Source organism: Pomacea canaliculata, linkage group LG1 (assembly GCF_003073045.1).
Source record: "Pomacea canaliculata isolate SZHN2017 linkage group LG1, ASM307304v1, whole genome shotgun sequence".
NCBI lineage: Eukaryota > Metazoa > Mollusca > Gastropoda > Architaenioglossa > Ampullariidae > Pomacea > Pomacea canaliculata.
Genome location: NC_037590.1, coordinates 13,337,779 through 13,363,610, shown reverse-complemented (window position 1 = coordinate 13,363,610; position 25,832 = coordinate 13,337,779). Strand labels below are relative to the sequence as shown.

The 25,832-nt window shown below is 41.9% G+C and overlaps 1 protein-coding gene across 3 annotated transcripts in view; it reads left to right on the top strand.

Annotated features, from left to right (window-relative positions):
- Nucleotides 1-6,219: 6,219 nt before the first annotated feature.
- LOC112567053 overlaps nucleotides 6,220-25,832 on the top strand; it is a 54,633-nt gene continuing 35,020 nt past the window's right edge. Inside the window, exons 1-2 of one of the 3 annotated variants that reach the window (XM_025243551.1) lie at nucleotides 6,220-6,465; nucleotides 24,182-24,269. The gene's annotated coding sequence lies outside the window, so the exon portion shown is untranslated. Of the gene's footprint in view, nucleotides 6,466-21,899; nucleotides 22,069-23,663; nucleotides 23,796-24,181; nucleotides 24,270-25,832 lie in introns of those variants that run through there. The other 2 variants (XM_025243559.1, XM_025243570.1) reach the window with 2 other exon arrangements.

Sequence of the window (25,832 nt, the reverse complement as noted above, 5' to 3'; positions counted from 1 at the left end):
CGTCCGAATAATTCGAACTGTGGCTCACTCTCATTCTCTCTCTCTCTCTCTCTGATTGGTGTTGACTGTTGGCAACGTTGCGAATGGTGTACCAACGTGACGTAGTACACTGATACGGCGCTCATTGATCTCAGGTACACCTTATAGCGGGTAATTAGTTTTTATATCGTCTATATCTATCGATCTGAAAAAATAAACGCAAACCATTCAAGTTGGTCTTTAAGTCATCAAAAGAAAGAGTCGGTCTTAACTACCGACGAGTTGTCAGTGTTTAACACACATTCATCAAACTAATCTAAAACTGAATTGCTTTTGAATACACTTCTACAAATAAATACTTGTTTAGGACGTAACCACAGTCCGTAAAACTGTATTTATGCTTCTCTATACACAACAGACTTACATTTCAAAGAGTTCTAATTTAATTTTAAAATTGTCCTTATAGGCCTTGTGTTTGTTTAAATGTGTGGCGTTTTTGTCTTAGTTTTTTTTTCCCTATCAAATCCGCTTTTTTGCTTCCAGACAATTTATTGTCTGGGGTATCTCGCCATTTCATCATTTCTTCTCATCTAGACTAATCTTGAGCTTCACAGGTGTAAAGAAAGGTCACAGGTAGCACAGGAAGGAACACAGACATATCGGTAAATTAGTAATTATAAGTTAGATTTTGGAAAGCCGTTCAAATTAGTATAATAATATTTTTTTGTTTTTCACTCGCGTTTTCCATTTGGACTCTTAAGCCTACTAGTTATCTTTTTTCTCTACTTCTATACCAGCGATGAAGGGAAACAACTCAGATTCTCAGTCATGTTAAGGTGCTTGAACATAGTGCTATTCTATTGAACAGAGGGAGTGGAGCAGAGTAGAGATGTCGGAGTAAGTGACAAGACAGTGGTATTGTAGGGTGTGAGTTTGAATCTCTCCTCTGGCAGTGGGACCTGGACCATCCACTCGTGACAGGACATCAAGCACCAACCAACCAACCATGCAACCAGCCAGCCAAAGCAATCTTCCACGCTCGCTCATCATGACATTTTAATACATCTGCTGGAATGGCTCTTTGCTGTTTTGACAACTGGCCGTTGACAGGGATCACGACGTCAGCCATGCTTGTCCTCCGCGACTCGTCTGGGAGCGTCCTTCCAGCCACCGATGCCCAGCGCCATTGAGCACTGCTCATCCTCGGTGCGTTGCTACGCGTGTTTCTCGGCCGGCTACCCGTTCTGCCGGAAGGCTCAGGGTGCAGAAAACGTTCTTAAGTGATTCTGGTTATCGACCCTTCTGTTCAGTTGCATTAAACCGTGGAAGCGCTGCTAGTGTTGCACATTAAGGTTCATCGAATTGGCCACGTTAACAGGCTTGGGCTATGCAGCACCCTCCTGCTTCGTCTGCCTTCTGCTGTCTGTCTGGTTCCTGGCGCTTTTATTCCTGCCAGAAATGCCTTTCTCTATGATTTGGTTGTTGTGCAGAGCGTTAAGTCTGTTTTTTCAGTCTCGCTGTCGAAACAAGCACCATGAACAAGTTATAAGCCTCTGAACACAGCGTGAAATGAGGGAGAACAGCCCATATCTCGGGCATTTCGGGACTGCTTTTTCCTGCCTGCTATAAAATGCCCGAGTATTTCTATATAATGTTGGTTTAGTGTGAAATAACCTGAGCATTTCTGCATCAGATTTGTTTATCATGGAATAACTAGGGTCTTTCTGCATGGTCTAGTGTTAACTAAGTTATTTCTGCACAATGTTTGTCATTAAGTGGCTGATGTCAACAACACAGACTGTTTTCATCAAAGCTTGAATTTTAGAAACATAATCATGATGGACGAAAGTTAATAAATGAATACACGATCAAATCAAGCAAGATAGGAAGTATACGAGAATACCAGACAGGTATGTATATGTATTCTGCAGTATTTCTGTATGCACATTTTGTATTTTTATTTATGTGCTGGTGCGTGTCTATGTATAGTACAGTATTTTGTAGGTCCATTGACGTGTTTGTAGATAGTTCGTTAGTCAGTGCGGAAGTGTGTAGTGTGTGACATCACTGTCCCACTATGTCAGTGCTAAACGTGTATTTCATTCTCTCTGTCGACATTTCATTCACAAAATATACGAAAGGGTAGTTAATTGTTCATGCATCTTCCTGTCTGTTTCAGATGATGCAACAATTGTTGCTGACCGTTGTAGATGTCACCACAACCGCTGCTGTCTTCGCTCATAGACAAACACTTGCGGGCGGTCAACGCCAAGACAGATGCATGCACTGCAGAATGACGGGGAGAGATAATATTCAAGAAAAAAATACAAAGAATTTAGATCAGACATGCATGAATAACCAATAACTGGTAACGGCTATACCGCAAGGAAAGCACCTGTGCAGCGGAAGTGAACTTCAGGATATCCGGCAAGGCTCGGGGGGTCATGGAGGAGCAAGACGATCAGTTTTCTCAAGGTCGGCCCGGATGGCGTCTTTATGTCTCCTTATTCTTCTGTGGATGTGAAATACTCGACTCGTATGCTGATGTGGAAAGGAAGAAGCAGAAGCTGGAAAAAGCAGAACAGTACGACAATTCATGTTTTAAATAGAACAAGGCCAATAATGGGTTGAGAAGCGTTGGGCCAGACTTGGCAGACCCTAAAGAACCATCTTTTCCAAACCGCGAATCGAAGCCTGTGCAGGATTCTCTGCACTCTACTAGACACTGTCCTAGAAATAGTCTTCAGGGACAGGATGGCAATGGCGGTCCTAACTACTTGTCCTTACATGACAAGGAAGGCGTGCCTAATACATCTGGGACATATATGGCGCGTTTAAGTTATTGAAAGCAGTTGCGGAAACTTATCTTTTTCGCAGCATTGAGGCAACACAAGATTGGGTAGTATTGGCAGTTTCCATTTACAAAGTACTAAAAATATTATGACATTGACACATTTCAGCTGACAACCAGTGATAGTGCTCAAGCGTTTTAGAAGCACACATTCTGGTACGTGTCCTTTGTGTCCATACCTGTCAGCAGGATGAGTGATGAAAATACTGATAAATAGAAAACAGATTTAAGTCTCCAAGAACAGGCACTTAGGAGGTTTTTAACGACAAATGCATGGAAAGGAAGTTAAATGAAATTATATTCATTCAGTCATTTTGGATCCCTCGCAGATCGTAACATTCAGCGATTGATTCATATTGGTGAGGGTTACTCATGTTTCCACTTCAGGACTGACAAGTATGCAAAGAGAGTAGGGCATGCTTCCTCTGTCTTTACAACAGAAGACAGAAATATGATCGAACACATCTAACTATATTTCCTGTAACACACATACATGCACACAACTACAAATGGACATTCAAACGCACATACACACAACATTGAAAGCTCAGTACAGTAAGGTTTCCAACACCATGAGGGTAGGATTTTATCAAGAGTCTTGTTTCCAGTTCAAATTATAGGTAACATTCCTCGCCGCTAATTTAGGTTGTGTTCCAGACAGGAAGAAACACCGGCGATGTCCTTGTGTCCTTACACACGAGTGTGTGGACAGTTGATTAGCACAGGAAATGTAGGCAATAAAGCAATAAGCAACAAACAAGATGACTTTCCCAGGACTGGCAAATTGCAATGGTAACTGCTTTATAGCTTTTGTGTGCGACTGTCTGCAGCGGATTCACTCCAGACCACTCGGAACTATGTCACTGAAAGACAACCTGGGACCGAGTTGGAGTTTGTGGAGCAGCTGACGTCACCCATGGTTTTTATTTCTTACTTTCCTAAGATTCCCCCTCCCCTTTCCTCTATCCGCCCTCCCTTGCCTTCTCCGCGAGAAGATAGAGAGTACGCGTGCAAAACTAATGGTCTAATATCCGCCATCATAGGATGACTTCACGGCAAACGCAAGCAATGATGATGACACTAATGATGACGATGACGATCATCATGATCATCATCATCATCATGATGGAAAGAAAGAACAGCCTGTTTTTCACAAAGGTTTCTGCACGTGATACAAAAAAAAGCACAGAGAACTCTAAACCAGAAAAGGATGATATTTTATAAATAAAAAATACAAAAAGCACGTGAATAAGACTCAAGGGAACAAAGACAGGGGAGGGCAGAGAGCGCTCGAGTCACAAGCACTATTCACGGTTCAGGGTTCAGAGGAAGGCGGAAGAACCGTCCACGTTCTACACGTGTAGCCTCGCGGTCAATATTGTGTGCTTGGCCAGGGAATTGAGAGATTAGCGAGAATACTGACCTCATCGTGATGTCATCGTGAGGGATGACACGACCCGCATTGTGACGTCATTGTGAGAGATGGCACGGCGCTCGTTGGGAGGCAGTCCTGCGGAGCAACGGTCACTAACACAGGATTGGCTGTTCTGGGTTCAGATCTCGACTAGGGTTTTCCGTTCCTTGTCTTTATGTGGCAACTGTTATACTAGGGGCAGATCACCCGCTTGCAGAGGTCATTGAGATCACTCCAGCGGCTCTCCTAGCCCTCTGGATCTTTCTCGGGTGAATTCCTTTGTGAAGGTTGTGTATCAGTGTGTGCTGCTGTGAGTTCTTGTGTGTGCGGGCGCGCCAAGGGATGGGTCAGCTGGGACTAGTCCCTACAGAGGACCGACTATGCCAAGAGTCGGTAACTCTACAGGTGTGACAGTCACACAAGGCAAGGTGCAACATTAATCAACAGCTGCACGTGCAGCCTGCAAACTCTCACGTCATTTACATACCTTCTAACATCACAATAAACATAATGTCTTCATTTCAACATTTTCTTTCAATCTCCGATGTCTCTTGTTCGTGATAAGTTAACAGCACAAGCCACCTCGACGACTTAATTGTTCTTAAATTGTCTCTTTCGTCAGTTTTATCTTTAAGACAAGGAGAACAGTAAATCAGAGATAATGTGGCGATGAAAGAAACACTTTTATCTCCCAAGAGAGGAAAGTAACTTAAATCAATAGAAGGTATCGACCGTTAGTATGGAAGACATTTTTTCTTGATTCGAGTCTTGCCAGAGAAAAGCTTACAAGCAGTCGAATTCCTTCCTACAACCGTATTCTTTTTGAAAAATAAATCTTCGATCGCGCCAGCTATTCGCTGCGAGACTGTCCTCGCATCCGTTTCCTCGGCAGCGCCATGACGCTTTGCACTTTCAGAAGAACACGAGCTGGTGAATCGCAAGAAACGAAAGTTTTTTAGTCGTTCTTCTCACCTCTTACCTATGAGTTATTCCTTGACGTGTTGCTGATAAAGTCTGATGTTTGATTTCGCTCATCGAGCTCTCAGCCCCACCCATTTCTTTCAAACAGCGACGGAAAAGTTTAGATTACCAACGACGACGAATAGTCTGAAAAAACAAAAAAAAAAGAAAAAAAAAGAGGAAAAAAAAAAAGGATGTGATGGTCGGTACTGGAGTGGACTGCATGGAACCACGACTAGAAGCCATTGTGCTGAGAGTGGAAGTAGAGGTTTGAAGGCAGGGTCGACACACTGCTGGCATTAGAAGCAAATGGAAAACTAAAGTAACGGATTTCCCTTTTGTTGCTGCCGACTCTTTAGCCAAGCAGCAGTCACGTGACTGACGTCACTGCCGCATGGAGGGGAAAATAACATTCCCTGTTCGTCCCAGGGCTTGATGCTTCGCTGAACTGTTAGTCATACGAGGGGCTAAGCTTTTTGTCTCGAAAATAAGTGATTTTTTAACTTGTGCGGTGACAGAGAGGTGGTTAGGGGTGACTGGGCGCTGCAGTCTCGGCGAGACACCTTGATGAAGCGATCCGTGATGTGTATTTACACCTATTCAAGTTAACCGTGTATTTTTCAGGCCACTCGTCGAACGAGACAAGTCTGCAGGTGCCAAGTGGTTCCTGTGTCGAATATTACCTGCGACATGTGATTCAAAAGGTGTCTAATGAGCAACACCCGCTCGCCTCGCCGACAAGAAATTCCACTCCTACATTAATCAATAACAGCGTCTTTCCATTGGTGGGACTCGCTTGACTGACGTCGACTCTGGCCACGCCCACTTTGATCACTTTGGGGGTTTTTTTTCCACAGGTCGATTCTGGGATTAAAAGCCGGACCACGTCGTTGTAGCGTCGCAGGTCAAAGTTCACACTGGGCGCACCCACCCACACACCTGCACACACACACACACACACTCGCGCGCACGCACGCACGCGCGCACACGTGGGTAAGTGATCGCCACACCGGGGGTTGCGCGTGCGTCGGTGGAGGTGTGTAGGCTCGGGAGGGTTGGTGATTTAAGGATGTGCTGGCCCGCCGATCAGTCTCTCAGCAAGCACAGGGGGGATTAGCATAGCGCAGCACGACCAACCACAACCACAACCGGCCACTTCTGTCGCTCATCCATTTATCTCGCGTAACTTGGTCACTAAGTGAGCAGTGTGTTATTTCACTAGGACCCTCCGCACCTGCGCTGCCCGTTGTGCTTGATAGAAGTAAGTTTTTCTTCCTCTCTTCCTCTCTCCCTCTCACTTTTTCTCTTTCCATCTCTTCTTTTTTCCTGCTACCGTCACGAATAAAAAAAAAGGCAAGAGAGGGTGGGGTATATTAGTTTTTGTGTGTGAAGATTCTAGTGAATATTGTTGGAAGCGTTAGCCATGGCTGTTATAACTTATTGCCTGTAACTTTTTTTATTATTATTTCTGCGGAATCTTTGCGCAGTGACCGACACCGTCGAAAGAAAAAGAGGTAAAAAGTTTTCCAGACAACTAACGATTTGTCTGTCTCCGTTTATTTGTCAAATTTAGTGCATTTTACAAGCTCTTAAAGAAAGAACGAATAGATAAATAAATCGATAATTGTAATGTCGCGTTTTACAATTTCCAGCACATAGCTTGTGCTACCTTAAACTAACAATCTTCATATGTTTGATAAAAACGCTAATATTGGAAGGTTATCGAAAAATATTTTTTTCTTGTGGAGAAAATAGAAAATCTGGGTGCAGTCAATCGATCTCTTGCCATTGAAAAAGAATTTTTCCTTTGTTATCTTGATAACTGGTCGGCAATGTTCAGTTGTAATGAGACAGAGGCAACCGTCAAGTCTGAGTTTTAAAATGGAATTAAAGATCTCATATGGAATGACAATATTTACAGCGTTTCCGAAAAGTTTGGGGAACAGATAACAAAGTCCGTTATTTTTGCTACAACCGTTTCCTAATTGATGGATTCACTCTACGCATTATGTAAATATTGTTGATTCATGTTTCAAGAGCAGGAAACTGTTTCAGCTTTACATAACATCACTATGCTTGTATTTGGGCCTTGATTTGCCTAGGAGAGGAGGACTGCAAAGAGAAAGAATAGTCGTTGCCTTAAAGCATTGACGAAGACCTAACTTTATTTCTACTTTTCAGTAGTTCTTTCTTTCTTTTTGTTAATTTTCTTCTTCTTTGCTCTGCGCTCAAACACTGGCGATAGTCTTGGTTTGAGACAACTTAACTATTTAGTTTCTTGCATGTGAAAAAAAAAATAGAGACAAAACGGTTCGGTCTTCTGTTATTGAATATATCACTTCTCAATGGCTGCGAATGGCTATTTATAGAATTTTCATGATCGTCGAAGTCTTCAAGATTTCATCATGTTTCAGTGGAATTGAACTGCGCATGCTGTGACCGACCGATCACAACTCTGAGAGATTTTATTAACTGCTAAGATGGCAGCCATGATGTATTTATTCTAAAATATTTCCCCATGAACGAACAAAGAGATAATTTGTATGCATTACTCGCTGATTGGAAACATATTGTCTAGCGTGTCTTCCAGTTTACTCTGTCCGAGTAATAATTACTTTGCCGATAAACGGAAATCTGGATAACTAGACAAATAAAAGAAAACAAATGAACGAAAATGTTTGCCGAATGTATTCCGAAAATTAATATTAGCCCAAAGCAAAATGTGAACTTAGCAACGATAAAAGAGAGAAATACTAAAAAGAGCTACCATTGATTTTGTTTTTGTTTCTTTGTCTCTTTCCCCTCCCTCTCTCTCTATTTCTCTCTCGGCCACTGCCCGTCTCACTTTTATCTTCCTCCCTTCTGCTTCTCGTGCTTTCTTCCGTTTCATGATCGCTCCGAAGATGATACATCACAGAAAAATATATTTTTAGAAGTAAAGGATAATTACTTCCCTTGTTGCTCACTTGAAAAATCACGATCCTGACAGATATTCTGATAGAACCTGAACTCTACAACAACCCTTTCTCCCAGGTATTTTTTCGAAATGAGACATAATGGAAGGTGAATTATATGTAGAGTATGAATACAAAGATATAAATGCCACAATCATCCTCTTTATATCTTCATTTTCATAATGTTTTCTTGTCATTTGAATATCAAGTTAGTTTAAACACCATGTTTTCCTGCCTTTATATGGGGAGTTGACAAAACGACTGGCAGATGTTTATCCATTCTTTCATATTTGTCTTCCAGTTCCATTTTTTCTTCGTGTTTTTGAACCGAGTTTCAGAACATGTCCCTGCATAGCGCCCACGTCTACACATCAAAAAAAGCTTTAAATTATCTCCTTTTTTCTTGGTAGACACAGGGAGATCGTGAGCAAGGGGCAAATTATCTGTCAGTTGGCAGATTGTCCCCTCCCCGTCGACAAGGGCCCACAAACATTCAAGCTCAATGTGATTCTTACAAGAACGATTGGTTTCCTCTCCTGGCTACTTCATTTGCAAATAATGTCAGTGTGTACAGAAAATCTTTGGCAAATGTAGCCAGGGGGAAACTATCATTATGAAGTTCCTGCGTCGATTGTTTTCTGAAAATTAAAATGGCTCTATCGAGATTGACGCCATTTCTGAGGACCTTCAGGGCATGAGTTTTTTTCCCTTTGACGTCTAATGGGAAAATAGAAAAAATAAAATGCTACATTGTACTTTTGAAGAAACTAAATTAATCAAACTTTTGTAAATGATATATGGCAGTAATATAATTTTTTCATCAGGTATGAAATTAGTCATTTTACTAACTCTGTGGGCTCGGTGTTATTTATAGTAAGAAAAGTTTAGTCAAGTGATCCTGCTGACCTAGGTGAGCAACCACTGTACCTAACACACACAAGGAATAGACTGCTGTTCCTAAAACTATGGACGTGTTTAGGTGGATTGCTGTCTGTCTGCCAAGACCAACGCTTAGCCTCTTGCGAAGTTCTCAGCTGTTAGTCTCGGTGAGCCTAAACAAAGAATGGGACTAAACCGGAAGCTTTCTACAAACTTGCCTCGTCTTAGTAGTTAATCGGAAATATGGATAAACGGGAAGCTTTGTACACATCTGCCTCGTTTTAGTAGTTAACGGGAAACAATCGTCTGCCAACAGTCAAGTAATACAAGTTCGTGCTCAAACCCACAATTTACCTCGAAGATAAAAATGGCGACAATAAGTTGCACAGCCTGTGCTGTCTGGGAGTTGAATAAACGGTAACCCTGACAATCCATACCCAGCTCTGTGACTGACGAGTGTCGTACTTCAATCCATAGCGAGCTACGCTGTCGACACGTGTAACACAGAGATCGACCTGATGCCTCACCTATGATGTCGACAGTTTGCAGGTAGCATTTCAAATGATCAGGTACTTGCGGACGAGAACCATAACGTAGTGGTGCATGTGTTCTAAAAGTTATGATGCACGTGCAATGACGTAATGGTCCATGTATACTAAATGTAATAATGCACGTGAGCTGAACGTAATGGTGTACGAGTAGTGAATGTTTAAGAAGTTTGCTTTGTTTGGAGCGCGCACGAGCTCTGACAAACGGATAAGAATGCTTTACTGAAATCATTCAAAGCGAGAGAAATGTCTTTGGACATAAACCGAAGACCTGCATTCAATCGTTTCGTCAGTCAGCAATGCCCCTCTCTTGTCCTGTCTCTGGAAGATGGCTTTCCTCTCTTAATCATTTTTAGTTTGTTTTTGCTCCTAACTGTATCGTTACTGAAGAACGCTCTTTCTCTCTCACACACACACACAGACACACAGGGTAATACCTAGTCAATCATTCTAACCAATACGCTGTACCTGCAAATCAGTTTAGTGTGTAATGTTTCAAAGACAACCTGTACACTAGATGAAATATTAGAAGAAATAGGGAAATAACGCAGGAATCATTTGCTGAGTTTGATAGATGTATAAGACATAAATCAGTAGGAAAAGATTCCAAACCAGAATAGACAATGTTCAAGATTAATGTGACAGGTGTCGCCGGAAAACGAGCGTCCACAGATCTCGTACACTGATTTTCTCACGATACTTGTACGGTATCATGTGAATGCGTGCGTGCTTGTGTGTGTGTGTGTGCACTCGCGTTCGTTTTGGAAGGGGTGTCTCTGCATGTGCGAAAGAGAAGGAGAGAATAATAATAGAAAACATCTGTTCTGAATACATACATGCACAGACAATCGTTCGTAAGCAAGCAAAAGATTCGCTAAGCTCATTCTTAAAAAAATGAAAGTAAGTAAAGATGGATTAAAGACAAGGGAAGAAATACATGTCTATATGTCTGCCTACTTGCCTGCTTGCCTGCATTTATGCATGTATCTGTAAGGACTTTTCCTGTATTCTGCTATCGATGCAGGTGTCAAGAATACAGCATCCACACACCAGTAAATGCTCCAACACGATGACAGAGACATCTGCATATGCTTCCTCCTCCCTTCTCTCTCTTTCCTTCTTTCACACATACACTCTCTCTCCCTCATGCTTGCTCTCTCCAACATTTTCGTTTAAGATTTTTTACGACTAATTTATATTTGCATTGCTGTTTGTATGACTTCATCGCACTGCAATGTCTTTGTCCATGTCACAAAAATTATTCTATTAAATCTCTATACAGGTGTTCAAAAACAAACTACTCAAATTTATTATGACATACCAGAGAAAACTGCGTTTTGTTAGTTTAACATCCGTGTTGCGGTCTGCAGTTACAATGTATCAGTATTGTTCTCTTGGTGTCCAAGCCATGGAGTCCATAGACTACAGCGAGTCCCACAGATGACAGGAGGGACGCCCCTCCCTGACTAAGCTCCGTATTTCTCGGACCTGTCATACCCGATACCTCTCGAGGCCGATTCGTTTGAAACAAGATTCTTTTTTTCCGCATTTAGCTCAGCGGGTTTGTTAGAAAGTCGTGTTCGACTAAATGGACATGAAGACGCGAGGACTGTGATAATGGACGGCGCTGTCATCTATTCCGTCATCTAAATCTCTGCTTGAAAGATGTTTGTGCTGTCCTCCATTTAGGTAATGATTTGCATTGGGTACCTTTTTTCTCTTTTTCTCTTTTTCATCACAATGTCGTTTTTTCATTGCATTATCATCATCGTCGTCGTCGCCGTCATCAACTTTCTCGCTCACAATTGTCTAAATCCATTTCTTGTGACTTTTAATCTGTCAGAAGAGTTCTGTTACAAATTTTTGATTTCCTGAAGCGATTGTTGTAACATTCATCATCGTGGCCATCTCAGTTCTCATCAACCTTTCTTTGTTCAGAAGAGGACAGATGTTGAAAGCAATGATAGAATAAGTATACTCCTGTGTATGTCATACATTCTTGAAACTTTCCATTCTAGCTATTGCCCTTCAGAATGATTTGTATGAATCTTGTCGACAGACTTCTGATGTGATGTCTCATTATGTAGACAGCCTACATAGGTTGTAACGATCACATCCACAGAATATAAAATGTGAATAGTTTCTTTTTGTCAGATGTCTGAAAGTTTGGAGAAGTATGGAGCCAAGACCAGAATTTTTTTATGTACTCTCCTGTCTTTATTAGATGTATTTTTTCCAGCATCTTTGAAGCATGTAATAATAGCATTGCAAAGTTGCTAGCCTACATCAATGTGAGGTAAAAGTTGAGAAAGTCGAAGAAAATTTTTCAGACAAATAATAAGCTTTCAGCCTCAGTCTGCAGCTATAGAGTCGTAAATATGAAATTGGTGTCAAGGACTCGTTGAAAAAAAAAGTTGAAAAATAAAAATGAAAAATTGTAGAAGCTGATGATGGAGTGCTACTCTCGCTAAACTTTCACAGCAGCCCTGGTGTCAGACAATAAGTTTCAGCCATGGAAGATGCGATAACTGCTGCCAGACACGCTCTTAGTGATTTAACCTTCAGTCACATCGACTGAATTATTTTCTGCAAGTAGTTCGTCAAACACAAAAAATTCCTCCTGCTGATGATAGAATTGACCACAAAGATTAATATCCACTTCTCTAACCTGATGTTCGTGTGTTTACCTATGCCACACACTAACATCGACGAGTTGCAGTCCTTGAGAGCAGCTAACGACCTAACGACAAGGCTGGGTGGGGTCCGGTCATGACCCTGAAAAGGTACCACTCCCTTTAAGAGAGAGAGTTGCCTGAGAGAAAAGCGACTTCACTAATTTAAACTGCTTTCGTGTACTCCTTGGGAAAATTGCCTGAACTGGTTGCCAGGTCTTTAAGCGAAAACACGCAAGGGTGGCGACAGGAAAAGAAAGAACAAAGACAGACAACTCTAATCGATGATTCAATGGCATGACAACGGTTACCGCAGTCGTTGTACGTCACAGGGTTTGTCGCAGTTTGACAAGGCCAGCTTTCCCGTCCTGACAGATTCTCAAAAAGGCTAATTGCCCTCAATTCCTTCTGTTTACAGTTGATGAAATAATTCTGGTAAGTGGAATGGAGCTGGTGAAAGACGTACTTTGAGGACGTACATGGTTGCTTCCTGAGGCTCGTGACGTGGTTTGTGTGTCAAGGAGCGTTGAACGTGTGTGTGTGTGTGTGTGTGTGTGTGTGTGTGCGTGCGTGCGTTAGCCCTTTGAAAATATTATCTTTGACTTCTACTTGTCCAAACAATCAAAAGTTTCAAATGCTGAATATGTTCTTACTGAGGATCACACTGAGGATACAGATGCTAGAGTCCAACTATTCCATGATGTGTTCTTGATTCCCCACTTAACCCACCATTTTGACACTTCCCCCTCCCCAACAGTGACCTCCCCCTCCCAACACACACACACACACACACACATATCATTTGAGTACAGTATATTGCGGGCTGTTGCAGTCACTCATCAATGTGCCTCCTTAAGTTTCGTTAATTTTTGAAATTTACATGCCCTTTGCAGTATTAAAATCCAGAATAGTCTGGAGATTAAAAGCCAGCCATTCAGTTCAGAGCTTGTCTGCTAATTGTTACCTTCCTGATTGCCAGTGCGATCAAAACCTGTAGCTGAGAACAGCGGCACCCACCCGGTCAAATGCTTCACTGGACGTTTTAAAACGCTTTTTATTTTCTTATCTTCAAGCAGGAGGATTTTTTTTAAACGCGCTTTATTTCCTTATCGCCGAATTTCTTTTTTCTTTTTCTTCAACCCGAGCTACCAAGTCGACGAAGAATTGAAGAGTTCACATCAAGAAATGAACCATTTTGGAATAATGGTTCCGCTGGGAGCAATAACTCAGCCCGCTCAGACCGGAACTCCGAAGTTCTGCCCCTTTTCATGCTGCCTAATTATGTTTAAAGCTTCCAGTGCTGTGGCGAGAGGGCGCTCCCACTCACACTGAGGGCTGGAGGACGTACAGGTCATGCCCGCTGTTTTATTTGTCCAACGGTCAGTGATAAATCAACAAGTTTATTGGACTTGACACTTGTGTATTATACAGACAGGGTACACTAAGTAATTGTTATAATTCTGTGTGTGTGTGTGTGTTTTCCATTTGTCTCTCAAAATATATTACACTTCACCTGTTGAGAAATTTGAGATCAATTTCGTGAGTGCTTTTTTTTTTTTTTTGCTTTTACTCTTGGCTAATAGTTGCAGAAATGCTAGTAGTAGTTAGTAGGCAATACTTTCAATACATTTTAAAATGTAACAGTTATTTTTCTGAACGAAAATAATTGTGGTTTTCTTAAATGAATTTTAAAGCAAAATGTCTCCACACCTAGACCCCAAAAAGAACGTAAATGTAAAGATTGTTTTGAATGAAGCTCAATTAAATAGTGTTGTAGGTAATTTTTTTTTATTATACTTCAAATTAGGATGGAACAGGTGAGAAGGGACTAACCCCAGCAAGCATACAGACATTTTGTACATATTTTACTATTTGAAATACATTTGATGCTACCTGCTCAATAGTATTGCTCAAAATATAAAGATTTTGTTTTTACTTTCCAATACCTTCGCCGTTTTAACAGCGTTTTTCAAAACTTGAAACATTAGGGGTTTTACCCACTTACCATGTTTGCGAAAATGGTGGAAACAGCGCCCTGGTACTTCATACTTAGAGAGGGACAGTGAATCCTTAGTTCTTGACACAACACTGGTGTGTCCTGTTGTTTGCTAGTGTCGTCCAGGGCAAAAAGATTCGACCTCTGGGGAGAAGGGGTGACTTTTGTTTTGGAAACTACTGCTGTAGCAGACACAGACCAGCTGTTTGGCTACCGACTGTTTGATGCAGACATCATGGGTACTTGCAGCTTCGTTCGCCAAATGAACAGGGCAAAGGTTGTTTTCCATTGTTTGGCCATGTTGTATGTAAGTGATAACAGGAAACCAATGGTTTGGGAAAAAACTTTCAGGAACATTCTTTAACATGTTTATTAAAGTCTACAATTGTTTGTCAATATATTTGTCAATAGACTGGGACTTTGAGGTTGTGTGCTGACACTTCCAAACTCTATACGGTTATGACTTTATGCTCATAGAATTCTATGTGAACAAGAAAGTTTAAAACAAGAGAAATATTGTGCCAGAAAAGAACAAAGACAAATTGCAGCTTTAGTGAGAGTGAAAGTGATGTTTTCATCTACGTTAAAACAGGAAAAGATAACTTCAACCCCAATTTCCACTTTTCACGTCAAGGATTAAAGTTCCTGACAGAGGTACTGGTCCTCAATTTTTTTTTTTCTTACGTCCGTGGACTAGAATCAGTTTGGTAATTATCTCTTTCTACAAACTGTGCGCACGAGTAGTTTACATTCCACTTGGGGTCTGCATTATCCCCCTTGGTCCCATGGCGCCTGCGCCTCTCAGGTCTGGGAGGGAACGTGCTGCCAGCGCGACAGCGGCGTGCTCTGACCATTCAGCTGATTGCTTTGGGGAGTGCCTCGTGCTCCTCCTCGCTCACAATCTTCGCTTCTTGTTGTCAGGACGAAGTTTCTCGGGCATGATGCGTGAATGGAATGCAGCCGACCGGAGCAGTGACAGCCGTGTCCAAGTAACACAATCAGACACGACTCCAAGTCAAACATCTTTTTGGTTAGCTTTTCTCTTGGACCAAAAACGTTTGCTTAAAGTCTAAAAAAATGTCCGTTGTCGTGGTCGAAGTCCAGTCTTAAACGTTTGGCCGATCATAGTATGTAATGAGCTCATTTTTCAAGCATATATTATTATTACATAATCTTCAACGGCAGAAGTGTTTAACTGAGTCGGAAACTTTACTTCTACATATAGAAAGAGAGACAATGAGGTATGGAAGAATATTTTGGGCAGATGGATAAAGGACTTTATGTACTTGTTTATCGTGGGAAAACTGTCTAGCAGTTTGGCTATAACAGTTAACATGGGATCAGTGCTGGAAAAGCCAGTGGCTGGGGGAGAAGAGCCATCTGTCTACACACCAGCGTATTTATTGGCCACGACAAAACGGAGGCGACAGAAGTGGGATGGGCTGCAACTCCCAAATGCCATTGCTGGCCACTCCGAGCCAGAGACAGCCCATTGTTTAACGTCCTTTATGTTCGAAATTTTTTAACGTTTCTTTTAACTTAATTAGTTGCCCTTTGTCTAAATTCTTTACCTAATTTTTTTATTCCTTTATTTAAAGTAATGAATGTTATTTGAAGAATTTGATCTTATCTTTGAAAGGTGATAATTCTGATGTGCACTGAACTCATCATTAACTGATCAGGAGCTTGACGATGATCTTATACCAGACATAAAAGCAGAAATTGAAAGCCATAAACTGGTAACCTTTCTAGAAGCATTTTATAACATTCTTTACCTTTCAAACAGCCAGAACTGGAAGTAAATGTTCCTTTTACCTTGCTACTGATAATAAATTCAAGTCAACACTGTATGGTGTTGCTTTTCAATCTAAAAATATTCCTTTGTAACTGAATGAAAATAATGTCAGCAAAGTTTTTATGACAGAAAAAAGTAATTCAGAGTTTTGTTTAACGCCGGGCTGCCTTGCTCACAGGTAGATATTTCAGAAAAACCTTGACCATTCCAGACTAAGCCGGGCTCAGTTTTCCTTGTGAAGTCTCCATTATAGCAGTTTTAGTAGCAGCTAAGTATAGCACAAACTACTCAGGCTACAATAGGGCAACCAGCGAAAACAGTCAAAAGACTTTGGCAACAAGGTCATACATTTGTGAATGTGTTGCAGAGTTTTTTGTGCTTTATGTTATTTATCCCACCAACACCTATTTACTAACTCACTGTACATTTACTGACATTGAATAATCTTATGATGTATGTGCCAATGATATGCTACAGTCACTATTGCTCTGTACTTGCTCCTGAGGCCTTTGTATTTTCGCCCTTGTCCTCTACCCTAGTCCGTGTCTCTCCTCAGTAAGAGTCGAGTGGCTTTAGTTTGCATCCTGCTAAACAGGAAGATGACATGATAATTAGAGATTTTTCTCTGACCTCGCGTGGCTTTCCTACCTTGCAAGGAAAATTGATGTCTTTTGCTTGTGGTCTTTACCCGGATCAAACCTGAGCACAGAGTCACTTCACACTTCCTGCCTTTCTTGCCCTCATAAAAGTCTCCACTTATGTTTGAAAAAAGTTTGTTTTTCGGGTACATGCAGCTACTACATGGAATATTAGACACGTCCATGCACGACTCTGCGTGCGTGGTGGCGTGGGAGGTAGTATGGTGGTCACAATTTGAAACTAAGACCTGTCTGTCTTAATTGCTCGGTGCTTTTTTCGGCTTGAGGGTGGGAAGGCAATTATGGTTGAATGCAGAGCTAACAGCTAAGGCTGTGTCTTGTCAGCATAGCCCTTGTAAACATCGACCACTCCACTTCTAGAGACAAATAAACAGTCTGCCGGAGACGGATTTGAGCCTAAGACACTCGATTCTAAGTTGGGGACAATTGCTTAACCTCTGCGCCATTGAGAAACCCTTGTTGTGTAGGATGCTTTCTGTTGAACGTCTAAACTTATGTTTATATGGACGCTGCCATCCACACATTATTTTTTCTTTGTTTGAATATAAAAGGTTGTACAATAACGCAGGGGATGGGGTGAAATAGGGGTAGACATCGAAAGTGCTCGCGAATCTTCGAAGATTGTTACACGCAGCTGCGATTTATCTTTACGTTGACGTTGTCAACATGAATAGAATGTCATCGATGACGATGTAAACATCTGGAAACGGCAAACATCTGCGGCGTGTGGCGAGAGTTGTCACCGTGAGAGAGAAAGTAAAAAAAAGAGAAAGAAAATGTCAAATTTGTGAGTAGAGCCTTCGACCCGAGGACGATCGAGTGTTTATGCTTCTAGCACGATCGTCCGATGACCCTAAGATGTTTCAGGACAAGGGGTAAATGGCGGTGCCCTGCGAGTGCAGGTATCGATGCTTACCAGCAGGGTGCATGCCGATCATCGACTTCGGGTCGTCGCTGTCGCTAGCTAACAGACAGACGCCGTGCAGCAGCACTTCTCAGCTCCTACATCCTCCCTTCCTCCCGCTCTTTGCCTCCACCCTTCCCCTTTAACCATTGACCTCCTCGACAAGGGGCACGTTCGTCTGGAACCAGGCGTCGCCAAGCCTGGACGATTTACACCGAGCAAACAAGGACAGCTCACGTGCTTTCGTTACTGCAGTGGCTGAGAGAGAGAGAGCATTAGAACGAGAGAGGAAAAAAAAAGGAAAAGAAACAACTGGACGTGGGGCGGAAGGCCGATTAAGTATCGTCTGAATGTTCTTCTGAGCACTTGGCCCAGGGACGAGACAAGTACATCATCAGTGACTGTTGGGTGTTGCCATAAAATCGTTCGTCACGACCCGAGCTGTTCCACGGGTGTGCTCCAATTCTGCGTGACGCTGTGACGTGCACTCTAGAGCAGTCTCGTGCTAAAGGTCAGCCAGTCCTGGAGCCGCGTGCACAATGCGTCACTAGGCATGAAGCAAGAATTTTATTGGGAGAGTATTTAAAACCCACTGGGAGACATTTAGCTAGGCACCACTGAATGACTTTAACGCGTGTCCTAAATCTTACAGGTCCTTACCCGGATCAAAACAATGCACTGCTGATAGTGTCACCCTTGGAACACTTTCGCGTCACTTAGCAACGTCCAGGTTATTTTGTTCTCGTAAAAGTCTCGACTTTTCTGTAGAGAAAAAGATCTTTGGTTTTTATGGGAAGAATCAGACCCCAGATTCGTATCCGTGTTTGTGTTAGACGTAGTAGCTAAATGTTTATTTGAATACTTATGACAGGGTCAGTCCCTGCAAAACATACGACAAAAATGGTCGCACTACAGTCTTGTTTGCTTGGTTTAGCACGTTTTTGCATGTATCACAATCATTCCTAATTAAGCTATAACAGAAGGCTTTACTAAACCTCAAGAATGTATCTCTCGCAGTGATTCTGTCTCAAGCAACGTTCGAGTTATTAACAGTATAAATATGTATAAGCTTGAAACAAAGAATGCTAGCATCACTTGAATCTTGAATCTTGAATCAACTTGAATCTCTCTCTCTCTGTCTGTTTATTTATCCTCTTCTGTCCCTTTCCTATCCTCTAACCACTTACTCGGAGCACCGGGTTCTGCACCTGGCCCCACGTCGTCATGCACCGTGAAAGGTTCAAGGACTTCGTTCTGACTGAATGGCACATTCTCGACATATTGAGCGCGCTGTTCTCGTTACCCTTTTACCTTTCAGTCAGAAACCTTTTATTCTTACTCCTCTCCAAAAGCAAAAGGTTGAAGTTACGCTGAGCATCCACGGTTTGTAACGAAGATTTTTTTTTTTTTATCTGAGATCAGTATGCTTTTTCGCTTTTGTTTTAAATTTCACGAGAAGAACTCACAGCCGTGACGACATGATTGCATGGTTATGTCATCTGAGCATTTTTGTAAATCGCTGAACAAATGGCCAACAGGAAAAAAAATTCAATGATGACTTTAAAAACATTTTCAAGAATATTGATGTGAAGTTCGCATGTCCTTGTTCTTTGACATCCACTACTTCTGTTCGTCCTCGTTCTCATTTTCCTTCTCACTCTCCGCCTCTCCTATACTCTCCTGTGGGAGAACGATAAAGGTGGGGAACACTTACTCGCCTACATCCGGCCAGCGTGTTTGAATGCTCATTACAAATCGAATAAGACGGGACGCGCGAAGAAGACAAAAAAGACCATGTCCTCCTTCGACTTTTTCACGACATTCTTATCAGTAAACATGGAAGTGGGTGGAAGGAAGTTTGCATGTGTGGGATGCTCTATAGCGTTTTCTTGTTTGCCTACGCTTAAGATTGGTAATAGCTGGCTAAAAGAGGGCCAGTAAAAAAGACCTTCACGCAAGCGCCGCTGTGCGGTGTAATTGATTCTTCGACCCCTAAGACCCCATGGAGCCCTGGAACAATAACTTTATCGAACTCAGCCTAATCTGAAAAAGCCCGCCTCTTCAAGAGCAAATTACCCTGGGCTGCCCGAATGCCAACTTGAGTCAAAGTTATTTCGCTGAATAAAAGGATTTCATGGTCGTGTGCGTGTTTTAAGTCAGGGTGGCAAGAGGAGGCCAGGAAGAAACAGACCGCTGGACAAACGTTCCGTTTCAGCGCCTGATCGAATTTTCGTATAGAATAGCATTGCGCAGTTTTGTAATTATATCTTAATTATCCACCGCTTTGCGAAACTGGTGTTGCGAAAAGTTCACGGTTGTTAGCTTTGGGCGTGGTTTTTTATGAGATGGCTTCTCGACGCAGATCGGCGAGGAAATCGGTGGCATGGCGATCGTGAGTATGCGTGAACAAACATACATAAGCAAACAAACATAAACATGCATCAACACACGCACAGCTGCACAGATCTGGTCAAGCGCGCAAAAACGACTTACTACGTGCAATTACGTCCTATCCCCGTAATCTGTCCTGTACGAAGGGAGAGGCTGGTAGAGGGAGAGGTGGGAGGGATGGTTTTGGTCTCGTGGTGGCTCAGTGGACATACTAATACCGTAATGCGAACCTTTCCACCTGTACTCTACTTCGCCGGAAGCTGGTGAAAGTGATCGACCAAAAACTATTATTGGTGAGGGACCGTGGGCGGGCTTAATAAATATACTATCAAGTTACAAGGGATAGTCCTGCAGCAAAGGTAACTGTCGTGGGATTAAATGTAATCCCCAGATCGCTCATAGACAATGGCAAATGCTAACAATTATTTGCATGATTTTTATTTATTATTTGATTGATTTTTCCTCCTGCACAATATCTGTTTCTTGCAAGATAAGATTTTGCCGTGTGTTTCTTCTGCAAGAAAGAAGGTCTGGACTAAAGCCAACAAGGCACTCCCACGAGTTTTTGAAGTCCTAAAGTCAAAGGGCAACAGTGAGCATCAAAATGCGTGTGGTCCCGTTGTGGTGCTGGGGCTGGCAACTCAAAGTAAAGGGCTCCCTCCAAAGTTATTTCCCCTTTAGAGATTTAGCCCTGTGTTCGCGTGAAATCACTCCTGTATTATTGATCCTCCCCATAATGAAGAGGTCTGCCCATTGAAACTTCTGAACAGGCGCTATCTCAAGTACATCTGCATTCTATCATTCACACGCAGTCTCTCGTCCATGGTGTTACGGGCGTGGGTATTCAAAGCTGAGGATTGTAGCATCATGATTGGATGACTCTATTCAAATGTAACATTGTCACTGGTTGGTTGCACTGAGCTGATCCACAAGACTAGGTTTCCATTGTTTATTTTGTTTTCCTCCCATCTGCTTCATCGTCACGGAAGGATAAGTGCACTTTATTTCTCCAGCGAGTGAATCACCTACAAGTGGCAGGCACTCTGCTTTACTACAGACAGAATTTGGTTTTTTTTTCAGAGAAAGATATTTCAACTTTAAAGAATCCAGATAACAATGAAGCTAGATCATACCTACATATAAATCTTGTGTAAAACTGATTTTGTGTATAAATATGTACCTATTCAAGTATTATACAAATTTTGCACTCTCGTCTGTCGTCTCTCGTCTGATGGTCGCTCTGTATATACGCAGTGACATGGAAGAATATTACTTTTTTCACACAAACTTCCGTGTCACCTGTGTTTTGCGAGCTGCCAATGGGTCTTTGTTTTATTTGCAATCGTACCCGTGCATCCTATCAGTGGCAAACGTTCGCTGGACTGTGCGTGTACAGCTAACATTTCATTCTACCTCGGTGCAGAACAAAGAAAGCAGATCCAGTTTTCTACAAAGTTTTTTCTTTTCCCACAACCATGTCTGTTATTTCCTCACGGACACAAAACCTGCAAACGAACGTCGCCTCTTATATTTCCTAATTCGTGTCGTCGAAAGAAGGTTACAAAGGCGGTTCGAAGCTCGAGACCGCGTTGCCATTCTTTGAAGTCTACTTGAAATGTCTTTCATCCCAGCTAATTGAAGAGGACTTTTAATGAAATTCCTTTCTCTCCTGCACGCTAGTGCGAGTCGTGTAGCCCTTCGCTAGCAACAAGCCGACTGTCGAGTGCAATCAATCAGATAAACAGACACCTGAATGCTTATGTTGCCTGGCTTGAGAAACTGGGAATGTAAACACGCACTGTGACAGGTGTGAAATGATAAGGGATAACAGTCACGCACATAACAATGACCTCTTCTACATGCACATGAAACGTGTCACAGGACTGACTGCAGGGTGCTTCACTTGCGAAACTCTGATTTTTGGTGTAGAGAAGTTACAATTTGAATACGGAACTCAGGGGACTGTGAACAGTACTTATGTTACAATAGTAAAGGTTTCTCTGACATCTTGGTTCTTTGGGAAATTGTGTCGGAATGAGGAGTAGATGACTGCATGAAGACATCAGGTACTGTGTTATTGCCTTGTATTCGTTTCCTGTATTTCTTTCTATCTAACTAGCTATTATCGAATAGTTCAAGATAATATTTAGCTATTTAACATTTCCTCTGTAGTGTTCATGAAACGAGTGCTATAAAAGCTTTAAAAAGATGAGTGTACCTGCACACCCTTAAAGACATTCAAAGCTCCTTATGCACACCTGCCTGATAAGCTGTCCACACCTGAATTCCATCAGGTTTAGTCAGCTGACTGATCGCCTTCTTACAGACAGCTGCTGCTGGCGATCAAAGCCAAGAGCTGACGTGGATGTGGAGGAGAGAGACTTGTTTTGATGCTCCTCTTCTTCGCGATGAGTAGTCGATGAAGCACTGAAACAACAGACTCCACGACAAAGACCCTCTCGTCACTTGCCCTTAGTGTCGCCGAGACTTCACACCGAGCCATCAGCCGCCGTCTCCATCTCACCACGACACCCAAGGGTGCCAGCAGACGACAAAGAAATGGAAGGAAAAGCTGTTTCGCTAACATGAATGCGATCAAATGTCACTCATCAACTTTTTTGTCTGAAGTTGTTTTCTTTAAAAACAGGGACACAGATATTTCACTCCAGACAGGAAGACATTAATCACATACGTGTTGTAGTCACTAGACACACTTTGTATATATAAATATGGGGGATTGTATTTCAAAGTATGACCAATGGTTTCAGCTTGCAAGCTTGTGTGCTTGAGGGGCTTATTGCTTACTTTTAAGTCTTTGATCATTACACCTGAAAGGTCTAGACTTTTTCTGCTTGGTTTGTTGTTGCCCGGAGCATAAAAAGGGCTTAAAATAAATAGCATAGTACTTATAATTAACGAAATAGTAAGATAAAACGATATAAATTATATATAAACTCTCAGCTTTGCAATAAGGGAAGTTTCTACAGCTTTTGGCGATTATTTTGTTGCGAGCGCCTATCACTCAAATGTGTGACACACGGGGGATTTTTCCGTTGCCATATGATCTGCCGTTATCGTTAGGTGAAAAGCAAAATAATAATAATAATAAAAAAAAAAGAAAGTGCAAAAGTTTCTCTCATCAACAAAAGCTCGTCTTCTCAGCTCCGCAAGTGTTTAGGACCAATTACGAAATGGACCGTTTGCGCAGCTGCATCTGTCCCAGGTGACTGCATATTGACTGTCGGTTGCTGGACTGTTGCTGGTGAAATGACTCATTAATCTCCAGCTCACCCACGCACGAAGTCCACGCACGAAGTGAAGATAAGCACAGCGCCTCCCCGCTGGGTGACCAGTGGCGCAGGGCTCCGTGGTTCTTTGCACCTCGGAGAGGCAAAGCCAAAGTATGATCACGAACCGGCAATCAACAAGTGAAGAAATTTTCATTTCCGTATCATATCTCAGCCCTTACCCTGGGACAAGTGATTGATAGGCCCTTATTAGTCACTTTGCTTGGGGACTGTCGCCGCTCGCCCAACGGCCAGATTGAGTTTCCGGCGAAAAAAATGGCCAGTAGTACAGAAGCTTACAGGAGGCGAGGAAGCGAGGGAGGGGTCGCCAAACTATAAAGGAAATGTCTTGCTCTCAGTGCTTTGTGATTCCCCGTTATCAGAAATCCTGGTAGAACTCGAGGATTTAATAAGTTTTTGTCGTCTGTGTAACCGAGATCTTTGCATCTACCTTTCGAACCGTTTCGAGCTATATCTGGTGTTTTAGTGCTTGGAGAACAGAGCAGGTGACAATCATTGTCGTATTAATTGCTGATTAAAACACTTACTTTACTCTTGTATAATGTATGCGTTGTCATATGTACTTTTGTGTTTGAAGTGGGACGAACGATTATCACAGGAAAACGTTTATAACGATGACTTGTGAACAGAAAATGCTAGTTTCTATTCTTTAGCTGAACTTTTTTAAATTAGAAAATGTGGTACGTGTAATGTAAATGGACTGAGTACAAAGACATATTAAGAGACCAAATGTCTTCAAAATGGCTGCCACGCTGAAGTCTTGTTGAAATAAAGTCGCTGTTAGCGCCAGGAGGCTGTTGGAAGCTAGCAAATCCACGATATGAATTTTGCCTTACTGCTACAGTCTAAGTTTTCCATTTTTCTGTTGCAGTTTCAAGACTGCTGGACGTACAACCCTCGTGCCTGACACCACTAGACCACGTGACCGGGACAGTCGTCACACGCCACCAGACCACAAGGTAGGTCTTCATGTCCAAGTCTTTTAATTGCTTGCGTTTATTCCCTCGCTGTCTGTGACCCGCTGTTTGCATCAACATTTTTCTGAGAAAAGATTTCTCGAGAGATGTGATATGCCCATCAAATCTCTTCACACAAATGTTTAGCAAAAGCTGTTCTAGAAATCCTGGACAGTCACAAGTGCTGTAACTCACTCGTACTGAAATGCAAATTTAAGTAGAGATTGAGCATCTGCTACTGGCTAATTAGATGACAATGTATGTGACCAACAGCCGGACATGCAGTTATTCTGGAAAATATTTATCTCAAGAAATATCTCATAGAGAAGAAAATTCTGCGTTTCAAAGCGAAATAAATTCTCTGTAGAGTTATGGATCCTGACACTTATTTCTTATCAAACGTTGTGAATTGCGTTGTGTCTCATCTAAAGCATATAAACTGAATGCTGCATGCAAATAATATTTTCTGTCTAACTCTGATGAAACTTTGACAGCATTAAAATTTAAGAAATATTAAAGCTGTCGTTATGCTTCATCAACATCGGCCTTTGTCTTATCGTGTCGAGCATCAAATTCCCATTTCGTGCTAAGCATTAATCAAATAAGTAACTTAATTTACCCTGTCAACATCCTTGAATTATTTCTTTGATTTTCCTTTCTTCAGTATTTTCTTCTCACCAAAACACTCCTTCACATCCTGAATCATCTAAGACCCTCCACATTACCCATTAATGCCCAAACATCATGTCAGAATACATAAAAGAAAATTCAGCTTCCTAAGATAGCCTCCATTTTATAAACGCAGTCTCACTCTCATACGGCTTCCGGCTGATCATTTTAGGCTAACTATAATATAACTATGACTATAATATAATTTTATTACATATTTACAGCTCGGTACAAATATCCAATAGCCTTTCACCCTTGTAACGAAACACCACTATATGGCTCACACTTGCTAGTGGTCCTCCATAAAAGTTGTGCGTGGTTGTGAGCTCCATTTTAGTGCAGCCATTCTAGAACCTTCGTTGGTAATCTCTCCACTCTAGTAACGGGGAAAGGTTAACGAGCGTCTGAAAAACCTACGCAAATGACCCTCGTTTTTTAAGAAAAAAGTAGGTCTCTTTCCTTCCACAGATTAGTTAAACTTTTATTTCCTTTGGTTCCTGGGGGGACGATATTGTCATCGACTTGTTTACTAATGCTTCAGATGTAGTTTTCGTAGCCCCGCGGTCATTCATGGGCTGAGGTAGTTTGCTACCAGCGAGGTTGTCTACCTCCGATCCATGGCTACAGCTCCAGGCAGCAAGATGATATCGAAATAGTAACAATGGACCATGCAACCCTCCTCAAGTGTTCTAACAGTTCATTCTTATGTTTGTTTTGCGACTACTTCACCTTTGCTTTGCATCTTTAGTAACTGCGTTGTTTCCTGTGTCTTGGGAAACATATTTCATAATGATAATTTAATTTCTGTCAATACTCTAGGAACAGGATTTAGGAATTTATCGACATACTGTTCCGGGTGAAATATTGTGCATAGCAGCGCACGTCAATTTATCTAGA